Below are 21,515 nucleotides of genomic sequence, written 5' to 3'. Positions count from 1 at the left end.
TTCCATTAATTTTTAGAATGAGTGGAAGGGAGTAAAAGAGGGGGCAGAGAGAAAGAAAGGGAGAGAGAGAAACATCAATGTGAGAGAGACACATGGATTGGTTGCCTTCCACACGTGCCCCAGCCAGGGTTGGGGATTGAACCTGCAACTCAGGTACATGATCTTTGGTGCATGGGCTGATGCTCTAACCACTGAGCAGTGCTGGCCAAGGCTTATCCATTTTTAAAATATTCAAGTAATAAATCGTAACCACAAAGTGTTGATGGCTCTCAAAGAAAATGAGGTTTGAACAAATTTGTTCATTTGGGTAAATAAGGTATTTACAGGTGTAATACATATTCAACTCTCCCCAAATTGTGTCTTATTTAATAATAAAGATGACTTCAACTCAGTGCTCTATGAATAGTAGGAAACTTTAAAAAACTGCTTATAGGATAACTAAAATGCAATTTTTTAATTTGAATTATTAGCAGGTATGATTCTCTTTAATTCTAGTGAATGCTTGTGGGCAACATGTCGCTGTTCACTGATACGGTTGATTCCAAATTACATATTTTAAGTATAATTTTAGGCTCGAAATTTGTTTTTTTTTTCCTGATTTATAATATGTTTTCTTTACTAAATATTAAATACCACTTTTAAAGTAATGTTACAGAAGTTTGGAACACTCTGTAACAATCACTACTGCTTTTGTCCATTTCCAACCCCTGATAGGGAACACACATATTTATGATTAAAAATGTGCATACAGATACAATTTTGTGTCATTCTTCACTTCTAATTATAAAATCAGCATTTCTGATGTTATGTGCCACTTGTGTGCATGGCTTTAAATCTTTTATGAAAGAGAATTAAAAATTATGAGTATGTTAGTGCCAATTCCCCTCATTCTGGTTCTCTCACTCCCCAGAAGTAACTCCTCTCCTTAGGGTGCTATTTTTCTTTCCCATTTCTAGTTTTATACTCTTGCCTCATGTATGTGTCCCTTATACATATGTGTATATGTATGAGATATGTGTATAGATATATACACATTACATATACATACACATGGTGGTATTTGCATGTACATGCACACAGTATTATTGCGTATTCTAGAAATTTACATGCCTGGATCATTTGGGCTGCTCATTTAGACTCCATTAGTTTTGTTTCATCTATCCTGAAGTCAGTACCACAGTGCTAAGAATAGGGCAAGGCAGGAAAGGCACCCAGGTTAGACAGAAAGGCACCCAGGTTAGACAGAATTTATTGGGGCTCTTACCTTGAGGCTCTGTGAGCCTCACGTGACTAATCCTCACCTCATCCCTGACTACAGCTTCATAGTAACTTTTGGTATTTGGTAGGTCAATATTATGGTTATTCTTGGCCCCTTTTCTTATTCAATCTAAAGAAACAGCTTGTCAATATCCATGAAAAATCCCAAAGGAATTTTAACATGAATTACATGGAACTTATAGGTTCAAACTTCTCACCAGGACTTCCATACTCTGGCGCCTTTCTGCCTTCTGACCTCCTCTCCATTATTCATACGGTGCTCCAGACACCCTGGCCTTCTTGCTATTGTTCCAGCTCCTACTCCTCATTCCCACGTGAGGGCCTTTGCATTTGCAGTTCTCCCTGTCCAGACCCCCCTCCCCGATCTTTCTATAGCTGCCTCTTCTTATCATTATGCTTCCTGCTCAGATGGCCCCTCCCCAGAGAAGACTTCCATGGCCACCCTCCCTAAAATATTCCTTTTTGGTCATTGGCTTTCCTCTTACCTCGCTTTATTTTCTTCACATCATTTTCATGATCTGAAGTTACATAATATAGCTTATTATTTATTTGTTTACCATGGACTTCTTCCAGTAGAATATCAGGTCCTCAAAAATAGGGCTTTGTCTCAAGTCTTGGTAATCACCATATACCGTATTTGCTAGTAGCATATTAAAAAAGCAAAGAGAAAAAGGTCAAGTCAAAAATGTCAACACTAAAAAAATTTTAATAAAAAGCAAAAGGTCAAATTAACATTAATAATGCTCTGAACCTGTCATATCTAAACTATTCTTTCTGCATGCAATCTATGTAAAATTATTAATGACATTTTTATATCCTTTTTTTTTTTCCAAATTAAGTGTGGAAAATCTGGTGGGTAATTTACACATAAGTACATCTCAGTTTGGACTGGCCACATTTCACATGCTCACTAACCACATGTATCTGGTGGCTACCATGTCAGGTAGTCGGGGGCTAGAACAATGCCTGACACCTAAGAAGAAATCAGTACATATTCACTGAATGGATGAATAAGTGAATGAATAAGTGAATTTAACTGTAGTGTGTATAAGTCAAATGAAGAGTAAAGTCAAGTTCCCATAAAGGTTGACATCGTTAGAGAAGAGCGAGGAAGTTGCACATATTCTTTACCGAAACATATTCTTGTATCTGAGAGGTTTCAGTTAAGTGTCACTTATTAAGGCCTTTGTGTACTAAGCATCATGCTAGGGACTAAGAACATGAGAACAATAAGACAGTCCTCAAGACATCTGAGGTCTGGTGAGTTGGTAAGAACTTGGTGCCTAAGTTTTTTGTAGGTTGTGTGTGTGTTATCATGTGTATCATGGATTAAATTTCTAACTTTTATTAACATTTAAAAGCTTAGATTGAGACTAATAGTTGCAGATGCAATTTTTGAACACTCAGTCACTTTTTACTGAAAACATTTTATGGGTAGGATTATGTAAGGTGCTAAGGGGAGTAAATACTTGCCCTAGAACTGTTTTAATCTGCATTTCTCTAGGTTAGATTCTTAACTCACCTGAACTACCCTCTAAGCATGATTTTTAAGTATTTCAGCTATATTTTGGGTGCACTGAGATTCTAAATGTATATCCAGTATGGTCTTTCCTTCGTTTTCAACTTATAATTGGCAAGTTCCCATAGGAAAAAATCATTATTGGTGCTATAAAAGCACTTCTTATCTGTCACATTTGGGAAATGAAAGTTTTGAAAAGGTCAAAAGAAAGTGTGCCCCCAATTATGATGATGACTTGTACATCACAAATAGTTTAATAGCTTGGAACCTATCCGAGTCTGCTTTACAGAGTAAAAAGAGAAAGCGAAAAAAAAGCCAAACCTCCTCGCTCTTTTACCCTATAGTTTCAAGAAGGATGAAAAGAGCCCATTTAAACGCTTTTATCAACATCTTTATATATATATATTTTTTTTCTCTGATTTGGAACTATTTAAATTATGTAAGCTCACAAGTTTTCTAGTTCACCTTTATTAATTTGTCAAGGTTAATGTGTGCATAATGAGTTGAAGGTAATTAAAGATTCCTTGGCATCCAGCTGCTAGTGTTTACTCAGTGTAGTAAGTTTTAGAGCCCTTGTTGTAAGGTTTCCAGAGATTTCTTTGCCACTGAACCCATTTTTTAAGCACAAAGCATGCTGCTGCCTTAGGCAGTGTGAGAATTCTTTTCTTAATCTTTCAGCACATGACAGCCTATTAGGGAGATCAGATGACGTACCTCTAAGAAGCCCAGGGTGTGTTTGCAGACACAGTGGAGAGTGGGGTGATGCCAGCCGGGCAGACACATGACCTGGCAGCTCCCTTTCCCTTAGCAATCTGCTTTGGAAGGTTGTCTGCCGCTGGCATCTGTGCTCATTATTCTGCCCCAGCAGCAGAGCAGTGGGTGGTGCCGTAAGGATGCCCTCGTGCTAGCCTCTGGGAAGGCTGATGTGCATTAGGGAAGTGAGTAAGCTAAGCACAGTGCTTTCCTGAGTGCCTACTGTGTGCATGTGTGCAGTCTCTATTATCAATGGATGCAGTCACGGAGGATTAAAAGAGGGGGCGGTTAGGAGGGTGTGGGAAGGATTTCGGGCCCTCAGCAAATATCTTATTTAAATCCCTTTCATCTCAACTTTCTCTTTTTCTCTTTTAAAAATATATTTTTTATTGATTTCAGAGAGGAAGGGAGAGGGAGAGAGATAGAAGCATCAGTTATGAAAGGGAATCGTTGATCGGCTGCCTCCTGCACACCCTACACTGGGGACCAAACCCCAACCCGGACATATGCCCTGACCAGGAATTAAACCATGACCTCCTGGTTCATAGGTTGATGCTCAACCAGTGAGCCATGCTGGCCTGCCTCATCTGAACTCTCTTGGCATGCTCTTTTATAACGCCCCCCCCCCACCCCCGTCTCTCTGCAACCTCTCATCATCTCTTTCGGTCAGGTCCCTCCTTAGAGCGAGTAATTGCCAGTTGCTCCTCATTCCAGTTCCCAGATCAGTTTCACCTCCAGCCTCTTGGTTCCATTTTCAGGGTCAATATTACTTCTTACCTGGAGAATTTTATTTGCCTCCTAACTCGTTTCTCCACATTCCCCCGCCTTCCCTTTGACCCAAGCTCACCTGCACTCACCCATCTTCTGCAGACACCCCTCTGATCGTTTTCCATTGCTTGGTGCATAAAGTTGAAATTCCTTCATTGGGCATCAGGCTCCTGCAGGCCATGCCTCCATCTCCCTTCTTGCCTTACCTGCTCCTGACTGCATGCTCCCTAAACAGAATGGGCTGTTCCTTTACTGTGCATGTCCCCCTTGCTCCTGTGTGCCCCCCCCTGACTAGCACTGTTCCTCACCTGTGTGAACCCCTCACTGCTCTCAGCTCCAATACTGCCCTCCCTACCCCCCCGCAAGCCTTGATAACCCCAGACCCTCACCTGATGGTGATCTCACCTTTCATACCTTCTCTTGCTTTGTGGGCCTCTCTGGAAGCCCTCACAGCTTTTCTTTTGGTGCCGATTCATCCACCCATCATCAGAGATTCTGCCTGTCTGTGTTTCATCAGCTGCTTTTTTTGGTTTCCCCACAGTGTCCAGCGAGCACTTGGCATTCCCTCAAGGAGTGGACAGATGCCTCTTCAACTTCCGTAGGCCCTCGTCTGGCACTTTGCAGCTCTCTATTTACCCCTTCCTTCTTTTCTTAACTGCCCTTTGCTGCTCTTAGGTTTGTTTTTTTCTCTTGGTAACAATCATCCGCAATGATCAGTCTTCTCTCCTGGCTTCTCCAAGGGCCTCTGAACTCTTCCACGCTGCCCCACCTGATCCCTGTTTTTTGCCCTGGTCTCTCATCCGTCCTGGAACAGTTTCTGACCTGCTGTGTCTCTACCCTTTATCTTCAGCAGTGTTCCTCACGATGCTTGTTCCCAAGGCCGCTGGACCAGCCGTGTCTGGTGGAAGTATAGGAAGTGGCTTGTTTACAATTTCTTAGGACTAGTGATTGAGCACATTGCTATAAAGCATGCTACTGGAATATTCTGAGATGCTTTAAGGAGAGCTGTGTGGTTTTCCCGTGAAAGGCAAAGTGAATCTTCAGTGGAAACTGCCCTGGAATGCAGAGTTTGGGTGAAAATTTGTCCAACACAGGCAGTTCTGACAAGTGTGGATAAAGGACATCAGTCTTAAAAAGTGATGTTTGTAATTATGTTAATCATTTCAATTCCCCCCCAGGTATTTACATTAAGTTGATCGTATTTGAAGCATATTCCTGACGTTGCAAGGTCTAAATCTTGAGAATAATAGTTATAAATATTACAGTTTTTAGTTTTAATTATTCTCCTCAGCATTTCAGTCTGCTTTGCTTTTCCCAGGACTTTTGTTTAGAATTATTATTTATTGAAATATTTTTTTTTTGCCAATGTTTGCACTTGAAGATAAAATTAAACATGAAGTACATTCTTTGGTTTCTCTAGTTGTGGATAAACTGCCTAGATGAATTTTTGGTGGTAATTTTTGATATATGCCAGCAGGAATAGAGACAAATAAATATTTTTATTAAAACAATGTATTCTAATTGTAAAAATGATGCTTATTGTAGATAATTGAAAATTCAGGAAAACATAAAAATTAAGATAACTATTGTTATACCACCCAGAAAAATAATCACTGTGACTTAATGATATATATATATATCACACATAACACATATTGTATTTTTTAAATAAAATTAGGATTGTCTTGGGCCTACAATTTTTATCCTGCTTTTTTTTCTGTTAACATTGCATTCTGATTACTTCCTGCATAATTTTGTTTTAAATATGGCTTAAATAGTTGCATGTTTTTAAATCATGAAGGCCTATGACATTCCAGGAATATTCTATCATTGGATAGTTGGGTGTTTTCGCTCTATTGCTTTAAAATAATTTCTGTTCCTTTTCAAGATGTGAATACTTAGATATTATCATATTACAGTGTATTTCATAAACAAACATAGAGGCATTTGGTGTTTGCTCTTGATTTAAATATGCAGTGTTTCAGATGTTAAAACAGGGATATTAATTTTGAGTGATGTTATATCATCCAGGAATTTAAAAATCAAGTGCATTTAAGGAAAGGCCCAATTTTGCTTGCCTTAATTTTGGCCCAAGTTTGGAGACTAAAGCATTTACAGACCATTAGCTGTAGTACTTTACTCTGGAGACCACTTGTCGTAATCAGCTGTCAATTATTGTGCATCTAAGTACAGTTAAAGGGACCATTGGACTTGCAGTTTAAAAGCCAGCATTTAAAAATGTGCAGGAATTGAATTATAAATGTGGTGGTTCAGAGAGGCCCTGCCGTATCATGTCCCTGTCTGGATGTACTGTCTGGCCTCTGGAAGACTTTAGTGTCCATTTAAAAGTAAGAAGCAATCAAATTGTTGAGCATATGGCTACACAAGTCTTATGTTCTGTACAGTTCATGCTGTGTAAATGGGTATTCTTTTAAACCAAAAGTTATGGATCAGTATTTCTTATTTAAGCATCCAGTGAGTTGGTTTCAACCAATACTTTTGAGTGAGAAGAAGGAAGGAAATCAAAGATATTGAAATTTTTTTTGTCTTTATAGGTAATTCAGTGAAATACAGTCTCTCAGAATGTTTATTATTCATTATCTTTTAATCCTTACTTTCTGAACAATGCTTGCCTTTTCATATTCTGTGTACTTTAAAAATACTTTACTACATGGAGCTATTTTTTTGTTTTGTTTTGTTAATATGACATAACTGGGTGACATTTCACATTTTTTTTCATGGTGAAAGATGCCCTTTGCTGCCAATTCTGAATGATCATGCTGTTGAGAAATTCTTGGAAGTCCAATTTTTTTTGACATTTCAAATGTTTAATTTTATCTTGTTCTGAAAGGTCAATATTTGGAATGTGAAAGTTCCTCTTGAATTTTGTTTCCTTTGTTATTTTAACACAAAAGTAGTCCCTGCTTGTTGGAATAAAGCAATGTAGTGAGTAAAAAGTAATGATTTTATTCAGTTCCACCTCTCTCTTCAATCTCACGTTCTTCCCTAGAGGTAACCATTAGCAGTTTGGTGAGTACACATAGTTCTCCTTGCCTCCTGCAGTTTCGCTTTCTGAGGTTTCAGTTAACTATGGTCGACCACGGTCTGAAAATATTAAATGGAATTTTCCAGAAATAAACAATTAATGAGTGTTAAATTATGCACCTAAGAAGTATGATGAAATCTCGCGTGGTCCTGCTCTATCCCACCCAGGTGTAAATCATCCCTTTGCAAGTGTATTTGTGCTGTATACGTTCCCACACTGGGGATTGAGCCCGCAATCTGGGTACATGCCCAGACAGGGAATGGAACCATGACCTCCTGGTTCATAGGTTGATGTTCAACCACTGAACGACGCCGGCCAGCCCAGAAGGTATTTTTTATTTTGCGGGTTCTATACTCTATTGCAGCTATTGGTGTTATAGTGCAAATAGCCATAGACAATACCTGGATGAATGGGCATGGCTGTGTCCCAACAAAACTCTATTCATGAACACCAAAATTTGGGTTTCATATAATTGTCATGTCATAAACTATTCTTCTTTTGATTATTTTCAACCATTTAAATATGTAAAATCAATCTTAGCTCACAGGCTCTATAAAAACAGAAGATGGCAGGTGGACTTGGCCATGGGCAATAGTTTGCCAATCTCTTGACTAGACTAAAGAAAAAAACTATTTACCAAATTAAATCATACTTTTTATAGAGTTAAATATCTCAGTGGGATTAAGCCAAATATACAAAGACAACACTTCTTTCATAGAATAGTCACTTGATATTTATGGATAGTGAATGAAAGGAAATATTTTAAGAAGCAAACAAGGGTAAGAGAAAAAGGCTGAGGGCTTATGTGGTGTTCCAAGTACTGAAGGGTAGAAGGGGGTTTTCGTGTTTTTATCAGTTCACAAGTTTCCCGAGCTCTTTCCCAAGATGAAGTATTGCTGGTCCTGTGTTTGAAGCACAACATTACTATGACATTCTGCTTCACACAGAAACCTTTATTTGCTTGTGTCATCTGTTTATATGGACTTCATTTTGCTGTTAGTTGAAAAAAATCATCCTTGGCATTGACAATATCTTATATATCCAGAATTGGATTTTTAAATTTATTCATTAATAAATATAAAATTATTATAGGAATATAAAATAGAAACACTGAAGATTGCTCAGGAATATGTTACATCCCTGAATAGGTGCTTTTTAATGTTAAGGCTGCCCCATTAATTTATTTCAAGGGATGCTGTCTGAGTGGCCTGATGATCTTGATTTGATCCAGTCGCCAGGTGAATCCCTTGATGCCAATTTTGCTTTCAGACCAGTGAGAACACTGTGATCCAGTTTTGCTGTCTTCTGGAGCAATTGTAGTTTTACAATAAAAAAATAAAACAATAAGACATCTATAAAACAATATTGTGATATCTATGAAATTGTTTTACACTATAATTGCAAATGCAACATAGAATTCATAAATATAATATATATTTTTCTTGAAATAAGGACCAGTTTATTAAGGATTATTCTATATGAATTAATATGCTTAGTAAGTGACTCAATGAAAGTGTGTGTTGTTTTTAAACCTCTTGTTAGTCTTTCATTTTTTCATTGTATAACTTGGCAATTTGGGGAATAAAGGATATTCTTATTAAGTAGCCAAGTATACATGTGAAATACACACATACACATACACACATGCATATATGAAAAGGGGTTATACCATTTATTCTTTTTAGAAGAACTTTATATATAAAAGTTAAAGACTATAGGCAGCATAAAGAAGAAAATAAAAGTATGTATATTTTTATTACCCAGCCATAACTACTGTTAATAATTTTGGGAATACCTTCTAGTATCTTGTGTCTATATCTGTACACATAAGCTCATATGCTTATATTCAGTCCTTCATTTATTTCTCTGGTCATATTTGTTGCTTATTTGTGATGAGCAAGGTACTGTGTGAGGCATTGGGACAGGGCCTTTTCCTGAAGTTTACTTTGTTTTACTGGGGGGAGATAGGGAGTAACCATGTCACTATATATTCGATGGTGGTGAGCACTGGGAAGAAAATTAAGATCAGGAGAGAGGACAAAGAAGGTCTGTTTTGTGTGTGTAAAAATAAAGATAGAAAGGAGCTGTAGTTCTCACACTCTTTTGTAACTTGCATTTTCAAGTTAAAAATATATATAGCATGAACATTTTCTGTATCATTAAACATTTCTAAAAACAGTCTGTGTTTGGCATACTCTACTTTTATATGAATGAATGAGGTTTATTTAACTAGTTCAATATCATAAGCTAATTTATTTATTTATTTTTAAAAATTGCAATTAGAAGCAAGGCAGTGAGGACTATTATTAACTGAAGATGAGCATTTTTGCATAAATTCCTAGAAGCAGAATTACTAGATCAAAGAATAATCATGTGTTAAGGCTGTTGACAGAAAGATTAAAAATGTTATATGGCTAATTCATCGCTCAATTTGTTTTCCTTGCCTTGTACTCCTTCTCTCTTTCCTCCATTATTTTCAAAGTTCCAAGTAGGTAGTAGTCCCCCAAATTTAAAGAACTTAGTACTGTGGTAGCATATCACTTTCCTGGTGGATGTTATTTTTCGTTTCTGAAATCAGATTCTTATTGTGGGTGAGAGGGCTAATGCATTTATAATTGCATCATTGCACAAGCTAACAAAGTCCTATTTGTTGCTTACATAGTTGGTATGAAACGAAGGAAAAAGACATTAAGCACAACAAACCAGCAAGCAGTCTTGGAAATGCAGGAGGGTCAGTGCAAGTTTCAACATGTCATTTCATTTGCTTGTTTTTTAAGGTCTGAAAAAACGTCTAAGAATATTGAACTCTATTACAAAAGAAGCATTCAGTCTGGGGAGAAAACCATTTTATTTTGTTTAGCTTGCCTTAGGATAGGTTTTTTTCCTATTCCAGCAAAATAAAATAAAATTTGTTATCTTAGAAGAAACATTTCTAAGTTGCTGTCATCTTCCTTCTATGTAATTCTGACAATATTGGCACACACTCTAGCATCTGCTTTGTGCCAGGTCCTGGATTACCTCATTTGCAAGCTAGACAGGGGGATTGTTTAGTGTGAGAAAAAGTGGACATTTTAACACCGAGGCACTAGAGATTTAGCAGCTTCTAACCCTTTTGAGAACTCATAGTCAGAAGTAGGAGGGTGGTGTTAGCATTCGGGTTAACATGCAGATTCTGATTCAGCAAGTTCAGGGCGGGGCCTGAGACTCTGCATTTCTAAAAAGCTCCCAGGAAATGCTGATGCTGCTGGTTCATGGACCATAGTTGAGTAACAAGGTGTTCAGAGACATTAGCACAAGCCTGCTGTTTACCTGTGAGGACAGTGTGATCCAGAGGGGCCAGTGGCCCAGTTCTGCCAATTGAACAAGCCCACCAGCAGCTGAGGTTGGGAGCTGTGCAATTTTGGACACGTACTTTCTGCACTTCCTTCTCCATGCTGCTTATCCTGAGAGAGCCACCCGGCAGTGAGATAATAGATTGTAAATATTTCTCTCTTTTCCGCGTCCAGCGCAGCTAGAGAGCGGTCCGGTTCCTGGGCATTGAGAAAATGAAAGGGACAGACACAAAGATAGAAGGAAAAACCTGGGGCCGAGTGGGCAGCTGTCCTCTGATGGAGAGACAGTGACTCAGAACCGAAACAGGGCATCTATTTTATACAGCAAAATACCAGGAAGTTTTACGCAAGCCCAAGACAAAGGAGATTATGTGCATTCTTGTGGCTTCTTTGTAATCTTCACTTCTGGGTGAACCCAGATAATCGTGTTTGTTCCTGGTGCTTGTCTGGATTTAGATAATGAAACCCACCCTCTGGCACCTGAGCTGAAGGTCAGGCTGACAACACACCTGCCTCTGGCAAGGTGTGTTTCCAGGACAAGGCTCTGCCAACACAGCTGGATTCAGCTGACAATAATTAAAGAAATGCTCATGTGCCTTCCCAGGCGCTCTCTACAATAGATGACTTAGATTTTCTTTTTTTTACTCTCATGCATCTTCGAAGTTTTCATCTGTGATCACATAATCGTCTTATAATCAGAATAAAGTGAGTAATTAGAATAGTCCCCTTCCCATTGCATAGTCCTTGACAAGGACTGATCTCTTTGAAGATCTTTGAGGTAGGTCTTTGAGGGGATTATTAGAGTAAACCCATTAGGTGCCCTGCCCATATCATCCTTTAAAAAAAAAATGTGGTAAAATACACAACATAAAATTATAATCATTTTTGTATGTTTTTTTTTCAATTAAGTGTACTTTCTTTTAAAAATTGTTTTAAAATTGATTTTAGAGAGAAGAAGAGAGAGGAAAAAAAGAGAGGAGGAGAGAAAGATAAACATCAATGTAAGAGAAAAACATTGATTGGTTGCTTCCCAAATGCACCCCAACTGGGGATGGAACCTGCAACCAGGGTATGTGCCCTGACCGGAAACTGAACCTGCCACCTTTCCATGTATGGGGTGACACTCCAACCAACTGAGTCACACTGGCTAGGGCTAGAGTGTACTTTCAATATTACTTGGTATTATTTTCATGTATTTAGGAATAGTGGTTAAACAATCATATGCTTTACAGAGTGTTACCTCTGATATTTCAAGTACCCACCTGGCATCATCCCTATGCTGTACTTTACTTCCCCACGACTATTCTGTAATTACCAATTTGTAATTAATCCCTTTACCTCTTTCACCCAACCCCCCAAGTTCCCTTCCCTCTGGCAACCACCAGTTCATCTTTAAAAAAAAAAGTTTTGATTTTAGAGAGAGAGGAAGGGAGGGAGAGAGAAACATCTCCTGGTTGCCTCCCATAAGTGCTGACTGGGATAAATCTGAACTCGCAATCTAGGTGTGTGCTCTAGGTATGATCACAACTGTTACCTTTTCATTTATGGGTAATGCTCCAACCAACTGAGCCACAATGGCCGGGGCACCGCCAGTCCATTTTTAATGTATGGTTCAGTGGCATTAAGTATATTCACATTGTTATGCAACCATCTCCATTATTCATGTCCAGAGCTTCTGCATTTGTAAAACCGAAACTCTAAACCCATTAAACAATAACTTTCATTCCTCCTTCCCCTTAGTCCCTTGACAACCACCATTCTATTTTGTCTCTATGAAATTGACTACTCTGGGTTCCTCATATAAATGCAGTCATATGATATCTGTCCTCTTGTGACTGGCTTATTTCACTTAACATAATACCCCCAAGGTTCATTTATGTTGTAATATGTGCCAGAATTTTCTTCCTTTTTAAGGCTGAACAGCATTCCATTCTACGCATATACTACATTTTGTTTATAAATTTATCCACCCACAGACATTTGGCTAGCTTCCACCTCTTGGCTCTTGTGAATAATACTGTGAACATAGATATGCAGGTATCTCTTCAAGTCTCTGCTTTGGCTCTTACCATGTCCCCCCCCCCCCCCCCCCAATCTCCAGCTGCCAGTATGTGTCTCTCTTTACTGAGTGATGGCTTTTTCTGGCCACCTGCTCTGCCCATGTATGGGCTGTGAAGTCACTGTCCCCTTCCCCTCTCAATAAAGTCGAAATCAGTATACAAGTGCCCCAGCTCCCTTGCCCCTTGGGTGTGAGAACTGGAGAGGTGTGTCTTCACCATCTCCCAGCGTTCCTTGTGTTGCCCATGGTGATAACGCGCTTGATATTACACCCTGCACTGGCTTTCTTGTCTCATTTAGGATATGCCTCAGAGGGAGCCCAAACTAAAGATCATTGAAGAGGCACCCTGTGTCTACCTGCTTACACCTGGAGAGAGCCTGCGGTCGGAGAGCAACACTGAGATTTGGCTCTTGGAGGTGGGTTCTCAGCGTGTGTAGCTGCCTTCCATCCCATCCAGCCAGATGTTTAAGAAGAAAATTGAACCTGTTCACATCAGCATTTGAACTTCATTATTGTAACATTTTAAACATAAAATAATATGTCCGAAGCTCTCTTTTAGCCTCCTTACCATCTTAATGGCATAGTATCCTAATTCATTTACCTTTCATGGAGGTAGATCCCAAAGAAAATAGGAAAGCAGTTCCACGAGCAAGTTGAGATAGTAATTTTCTAGTAATTGTCTATATATATAGATGCCTGTTTCTTGCTTCTGCTTCCAAGTTTAGCCTCTGGATTTCTTCTTGGTTCTATCTAGTGTGTTGTTTTTGGCTCATTTTGACATTCTCTGGGTATTGTATTTTTAATATAAACTACATATTTAGCAACAAGCTTGGAAAAGATTAAGTTGCTTTTACCAGAGTTGCTGCTCTGAAAATGCAGCCAGGGGTGTGAGTCAGAGAGCTGAGCTGCAGTGTCTTTGAGAGTCTGGCTCCTAGCAAGGGGTGACCTTTCATTGATCTTTGGGAGTTGTTAATATGGTATGTAGATAGATGACTTACATGCCAGCCCTACTTAAGGCAGCTACCCAAAAACCGCCAGGTCTTAGACTTGCGATTAGGAAGGGAAATGGTGTACATTTGTGAAGACTACAACTAACCAGCACCTGCTTTAAACCAACATTAAGTCTTGCACCTAATCTGCATGACAACGCAGTTCATTTGGTGGGAGGAAGACGAATGCCTACTTCACAATGTCTTCCTTTTTTGAATTTAAAAGGTAAATTATTTTAATTGATGTGTCTGTTAGCCAGTCTATAGCAAATGAACACCTTTCAAAGGAGAAAGCAGTTTCAAGCTACAGAAAACAGAGGGTAATATCACTGCAAGTGTTTTCCCCTTAAAGCTATTGAAAGAGTATCCCAGCAGATGTTTTCTGTATTTAGATGGCTTTCCCATGAAACCCATGAATGTTGTTTGTACGTGATGGTTTAGTTCCCTAGGTCAGGAACAAATGGATCTGACCTCTCATGTAGAAGGTTGGAAATTTTATTGTTGACTTTGCATAATGGCAACTGTTTGGAAAGAAATAATACTTTTCTTAGTAGGATAAATTGAAGTGAATCCTGTCAGTAAGAAATTTGTCCTTGTTTTTCTGGATGAACACAGATCATTGTATTCAAAATAGAGGAGGGGTCATTGAGCCTGAAAAGGAAGTCAACTCTTCATTGAAAAAAAAATCTTTGAGGTTTTCCTGGGAAGAGGGCAGCCTCCCTAAACCTTTCCTTCAACTGTGGACCTCCTGATTGGCACCTAACAGCATCCTGTGAAATTACATTACACTAGAGGACACTCAGAGTTTGTATTAATAGCATGTCTTGACATTTCTTTATGGCTCAAGGAGCAATAATTAGCTTTCTACTGTGAGCTAGATCTGCTTTGTGCAGGGATACCTGAGAATGATCAGTTCTATTTTATCTGTCTATTAATCTTTCTATTGGTTTATTGACCAATCATTTGATTTATCAGTCAGCTGATCCCTCCCTCCAAGCTAAAATCTAAACTAAACCTAGACTCAGGCAGTCTCCTGGAAGTTCAGCTCTGAACTCCAATCTTACCTGGGTCCTCACCTAATCTCTGTGACCTGTAACTTCCTACATATGGAATGAAAAGGATGAGATTGATTCCTTCCAGTGCAATTAGTGGTTAAAGGCATACTTAGCCTAAATACAGAGTGCCTGCATTTAGGTGCCAGCTTTACCACTTCCTCTCCATGTGACCTTGGGCAACTTGTTTAGCCTTACTGTGCCTTGGTTTTCTTATTAGGATTATAATTTTACCTACCAGCTGCTTGGAAGATCAATGAGATAATATATGTAAATTGCTTCAAACAGTGCATACTGCATATTAAATGCTCAATAAACATTAATCTTACTGTCATTTATCTTTTCTGTACACAATAGATGCTCAACTCCTTTCCTCTATTCAGTGATCTTCCCTTTCCCATCTTCATAAAGCTCATAGTCTAGTCTTGAGAGAAAAATAAATACCTGGCAGAAATAGAGGAAGAAGATGACATGTAACTTGTTATTAACACATGAGAAGGGTTTTGGCAGGGAAAGAGAGGGGATTGTGTTAGGAGGCAGAGAAGAACTTAGCATGCTTGGTGTATAACAGTTGATTTGTTGTGGTTGTATTACAGAATTTACCAGGTGACCGAACATACACACAAGGAGTACTTGGAGATTCAGGAAAAACCCGTAATTTTCAGATGTACTAGTACAATGACTCAGGGGAGTCTGTTTCCAAATCCTGAGTGAGTGAATATGGAAGAAGCTTTCCCTTTATACCCTTTGGTTTCTTTGTCCCCCAAATATGGCAGGCTTCCGGACCTTTCGTGAGCTTTGCGAAAAGACCCGTGTGTTGGAATGGGGGACGTGAGATTATACCCAAAGGCCTAGCCTGGTGCCAGCACTGATAACCTCCTTTGGGGGTTGTGCATGGTTCATGGTTTATGGCCTCTGTAAAATGGGAGTATTCTGGGAAACAGGTTCTGAAAGGCAGGGCAGGTTTCAATGGAGTTAATTATTGGCTAGCAAGAGTGTGCATTAGAAGGCAGGTTACTGGCACAGATTCAGATTGCTAGCCCCCCCTAAAATGTCTTATAGTCCCCATCACTTGGTGTGTGATGTGTAAGATGCTTGATGGAGAGAAATGTGATTCTGCACCTCTGTTCTGTGTCAACATACCTGATTGACACACAGACCCATCAGAGACTTTGGTTCTTCACCATGGGGATTCCCCTCCATGTGTAATAGGACAACCGTGATTCCCCAAGGGATGGGATCTTAATCATGGGGAGGCTCTGAGGCACTCATGTATGCATTGTAAAACCTTCACCATACCCGCCTCCCACCCGCACACACCCAGGGATACATGCTTCTCTCTTCACGCTGATGTTATTTAATCTCAGGGTTCACTTACCCATTGGCCAAGCTTTGGAGGATGAGGTGCTCCTGTTTTTATGATTATCCTACCTAATAAAACAGTAATATGCAAATTGACCTCACCTTTGCCACGCACAAGCCACGCCCACCAGCCAAAGCCACTCCCACCAGCCAATCAGGGAAAGTATGCAAATTACCCAACAAAGATGGAAGTTAATTTGCATACGCTGAGGGAGGGAGGAGTAAAGACTGAAGACAACTTAGAAAGAAGAGGGAGGAAAAGCGGAAAGCAAGGTGGCTGCCAGAGGGAAAGCCCGGGCGGGGCGGGGCAGAGCGGAGCGGGGCGGGTGGCAGCGGCAGTGCACGCAGCCGCAGCAGCCGCTTGCAGGATTCTTCCTGCAAATGGGCTACTAGTGATTTAATAATTAAGCAGCTCTGTGTAGCATGCAGAGGCCCATGTTGGGTGTTATGAGACTTCAGGCCTGGGTTTGTTTCTAACTGGTTGTGGGACCTCAAAAGCTGCCCTCCTTCCCTAGGCCGTGTTTCTTTATTAGTGGGCTGAGAGAAGTACATTGGGGTTCTTTTGACAATCTGATAATGCTTCTGTGAACCCCTTCTCTAAATAGTTTTTTTTAATACATAAAATGAAGTACACAGGACTACAAAGGAAACCATGATATTGAAATACAGATAGACAAATAGGAAATAAATTTATAACATGATAAAATATGGATCTTTTTAACACATTAAATGACTTAACATGTAATTTTGAATTATTGATTCTCACAAATGATATTTTACAATATCTGCAATAATTCTAATATGGTATGAAATTATCTGGAATTTTCATTGAAAACCAAGTCTCAGGTGCTATTAATGCTATGGTGATTTGTGATTTATATTTATAATTGGAGGAAATGCCACACTTCAGTTAGAGGTTGGTGAAAATAATCATGGAATTATTTTTCCCATCCGAGTTTATGGACCCTCTAATTATATCTGTGGACCTCTTTCTGATCCATAGAACTCAGATGATTAATCCTTGGAGTAGATGACTTCTCAGATATTTCCTTTGCTGAAATCATGGATATCAAATTTAATAACAATCCCATAATACTAAAATATTTTCAAATAAATGAAAAGTTCTAAGATCCCAATAGAATTGGTAAAGCTCATGTCATTGGCTTTGAGAAACACCAAGATGCTCAGGGTGTGTGGGAGGCATTTTTGTCTAAGGTATTTACTGGTGTCTGCTTCAAGAGTGCTAGTAGCCATTTTTCAAGGCCCTCAATAACAACACACTAAAGAGCATAAATTATGTATAGTTGTTCTCATCATTCACAGTGGTTATGTTCGGCAAGGTCTCTGTGAACACTGACTTAGTGAATACTGAGCCATTGCTCCTAGTGGAAATGCTGGGTCAGGTTCCTGTGAGCCTCTGGTCACAACATTTTCATCAACTGATCAGTATGTAACTTTGCTTTATGTGTTTTTCAGTTTTAAAGAAGCATCTTATTTAATATGTATTATTAACATTGAACTCATGCCAACAGCACTATAACTCGTGCCTGAAAGTAGCTTATCTGACATGTGTATTCTCTGTAAGGCACATCACAACTTCCCTGTGCTTCGGAGCACTAGAGGGCACTTCAGCACTGTGCTTGGGGGCCATTTTAAAGAGTGAAGTCACGAGCAAAAAACTCCAAATTGTGATAATCATGGCACTAAATAGATTGTTAAAAGGGCACTCATTTACAGTATAAGAGCTGAAACAACAACACAAAGCAAAACCTTGTTCAACTTCAACTGGGAATGTGTACTCCTCTGTGCGTGTTCCCAAAGACTGCCAAGATGCCACCTTGTTGATTTTGCAGTTACAGATAAATGTTGGTGAGTGGATGAATTTGCAAATATGGGAATTTTCAAAAAATGAGGGTCGACAGTATATGCTAATATTTCTCTCTGAACCTGAGGTCTAGTTGTGTCTGACCTTTCTTTCATTGTTTCACTACTCTGGGTCTCTGATTATTATTTAACAGGGATATTGAAATAGATCAGTAGTAGTAGATTTTCTTTTAAGTAGCAAAGTAACGTTTATTTATGTGAAAGCCCAGCATGTACAGTAGTAGTCAGCTCCTCCCTCCCCTGGATACCTGTCAGTTTTACCAAGAAAATATTGGAAACTACTGAGCTAGATCTCCAAGACGGTTTTTCCCCCTCTGTTTCTTTAGGTTATATTTCATTCGTTTGACAACAATTTATTGAGCCCAACACAGTTCTAGGTGCTGTTCTTGCATGAGCTCCACTAAAATAAATAAATAAATAAATAAATAAATAAATAAATAAATAAATACATCTATTAGAAATGTTAAAAAAGGCCTGCACATACTTTTTATTTGTAATAGATTTTTTTTTGTTAGTTTGGTGCTTTCTGACCTCTCTCTTAACATTGAGTGGCTCAAATTAATCTTTTAAATTCACAGTTGTTTCAAAAAACATGTCAGTTTCATTTAGTAGCTCATTCAAAATTTAATTCACCCTAGTCTGATGTCTGATTTTTCTTAGTATTCAATGCATGGAAACTAAAAGTGTAATTTGTCAAGATTGTACTTAGTTTTTCAAAAGAGATCCAATTTTCTAAGAAAAAAATTGGGGAGAAGGGAATTGACAGTAGATTTGGACCAGTTTGTTTTAATTCAGTGAGTGTCTTTTAATCATGAAATCTTCAACTTTATCTAAAGGCTAACACCTATTCTTTAGTGAAGAAATTTTCCCTTATTGGTATTTCTGTCCTTTAGGGTAAAAATAGGATTTTCCTCTGAAATGCCTTTTTCTTAGAAAATGATGAGAATGAATTATTTCTGCCTTTGTATGAAGAGCTTGCCTAAGGAAAGTATGCAGGGTGTGGTAGCTTCCGTTTTAATTTGGTGGTTCTTCCACAGGTTTCTTTGTTGCTTAAGCCCCCTAGCAGGCATCAGTATCTAATTCCAGGGGGGCTTTAGGGTGTAGAGTGGCAGACTCAGGCAGGAAAACAGTGGGAAGATGAGCTTTGTGTCCCAGATGTCCATCTGTGAGGACCAGGGAAGGGAGGGTTTTAGGGAAGTGGGGGACTGGTTCAGGCACCATCTTTTGCCCCAAACCACAATAACATTAAATTAGCATAATGTAGACCAGTTCTCCAACTTGTCTGCACATACGCATCACCTTGGCAATCCCCAGCCATGTTGATGTCATTGGTTTTCTGTATGTCCTATGTTTCAGAATGTCTAAAAGTTTCTCTGCTAATTCTATTATGCATACAATCTTGAGACCCACTGATATAGACCAGTAGGTAGATTATAGCTAGTAATGTTTCCATGTCCAAAGTAATTTAATCTTTTCCTTCCTGATAATTTAATATTTGTTAACAATTTTATAATTTGAGTTTAAATAATAAATTGGCATTTATAACTTTGTTCAAATTTGTAATTGTTATAATTTAATATCTCACTTTTTAGTAAGTGGCATTGTATAACCTCCCTTTCCTTCTTTCTTGCTCCCTCTGGGCCCTGAGACTCAGATGAAATATCACAGAGAAACAGCTGTTGGAGGAAATTGGAAGGAAACCATTGCTTAGATAGTATGCCCGCAAAGATACAAAATTAGAGCTTTCCTCTTGGTTCTCATCCTGCTTCTCCTGTTTCCAATACTCACATACTCTTGAATTCTTCCTGCCTAAGAGACAAAGTAGGAAGAACCGCAGCGTCCCAAATAATCCTTCCAAGAGGCTCGTTGTTACTCAGGTTTTTCATTTTATTTCAGATGGTGCATTTGTTATGAATGTGCTCCCTTTTAATCACTGTTCCCCTTCCATGTTCCCCTCTGCTTCCTCCCACCCTCCTTCCAGAACCTTTTTGTTTGCTTGTCACATGTTTCCAATTATTACTGAGATGAGGTCCTGATCACCTGTCAGAATGGTCTTGTTCATGACTGGTATTTGGTATGCTTTTTGCTATTGTTTTAAATACGAGAGCTAGAAACATGGGCCTCATTTCTTCCATGGCACTGGGTGTCCAGCACTGATTTTTTTAAAAGCTCAATTTGGCCCTGGCAGGTGTGGCTCAGTGGTTGTGTGTCGACCCATGAACTAGGAGGTCATGGTTCGATTCCCAGCCAGGGCACATGCCCGGGTTGCGGGCTGGCTTCCCAGTAGGGGGTGTGCAGGAGGCAGTCGATCAGTAATTCTCTCTTATCATTAATGTTTCTATCCTTCCCTCTCCCTCTCTCTAAAATCAATTAAAAATATTTTTTAAAAATCAGTTTATGAAAATTCAGTTTCCAGTGGCTCCCGCCATGGAGTAGGTAAGCACTGCTGTAGATGGCTGCTCTTGGCAGAGACCGTAGCTTTCAGGAGAGGAATATAATCATTTTGAGCTGTAGAATTGTAGGTGACTCTGTTCTGTTTCATTTCAAGAGGGAATATTAGAGAAGGAAAAGATTGTCAAATGACATAGATAATGCAACCCTCCCACTCCTTTTTTCTGTTTAATAAAACTAAGGCTCAGGCCATTCTTTAATTCCTCAGTTGATCATTGTTTCAGGAATGCCCTAGATCCATCTCTCTTGGAGGTGCTGCTGAGTATGGGGAATGAGGAAGTGAATTTATTTGCCCAGGAAACATGAAGTTATGGCAGAACCAGAACTACAAACTACTATCTCTTGAAGTATTAATTTATAAGAAATATCCAGCTTGATGTTTTTATTGGTATGTCCTATATAGTAGATTAAGAAGGTAGCAATAAATATTTATACAAGATTTATGAGTTTTAAAATAATTGATTGTTTGTATGCTAGCAAATCTAGGAAATTTGATTTAAAATAATTTCAAATAGTCATTTGGTTGACAGATTAAATTCTTACTTTATAAAAGTTCTTTTCTTAATGATGATAGAAAAGAGCTTTTTGCTTTACCTCTATTACCTAAGTTTTAAAAAATACTCCTAAGAATGGCATTTTGTGTCAGTATAAGTATTGGGCATGATTTATGTCCCTTTTACTGCTGAAATTTTTTAGCAAACTTTACAGCTGGACAAAACACCTAGTAGTTCTTTTATCCAAGTTCATTGGACAGATAAGAAACTTGAGGCCTGGGGAGGTGGTTATTTGCTGAAGTTCATAGAGCTAGTCCAAAACCAAGTCGGAGACGAGAAGTCAAATTTTGTTACTCCAAGTTCAGTACACGTGTACTTTGGTGAGTAAAAACTGTAGACAGGGCTTGTACTACACAGGTGCAGGCTCTTTATGATGAGTCTATTTTTCAGAGGTGTGGGCTATTATTCATGTACTAGAGGCCCAGTGCACGAACTCTTGCACAGGTGGGGTCCCTCTTGGTGGCCTGC

General features: G+C 39.0%; 1 protein-coding gene across 4 annotated transcripts in view; it reads left to right on the top strand.

Moving 5' to 3' along the window:
• The window catches only part of PLCB4 (phospholipase C beta 4), a 382,602-nt gene that overhangs the window by 42,342 nt on the left and 318,745 nt on the right, over window positions 1-21,515 (top strand). For 2 of the 4 annotated variants that reach the window (XM_079783900.1, XM_079783899.1), the window contains exon 3: window positions 13,055-13,171. The exons of the other annotated variants lie outside the window; for them this stretch is intronic. The gene's annotated coding sequence lies outside the window, so the exon portion shown is untranslated. The remainder of the gene's footprint in view (window positions 1-13,054; window positions 13,172-21,515) is intronic. 4 annotated transcript variants of the gene reach the window in all.

This window comes from Cnephaeus nilssonii (genome assembly GCF_951640355.1).
Source record: "Cnephaeus nilssonii genome assembly, chromosome: 11".
In the NCBI taxonomy this organism is placed as follows: domain Eukaryota; kingdom Metazoa; phylum Chordata; class Mammalia; order Chiroptera; family Vespertilionidae; genus Cnephaeus; species Cnephaeus nilssonii.
Note: the sequence above shows the minus strand (reverse complement) of the source record. Positions and strands in the feature narration are given on the sequence as shown.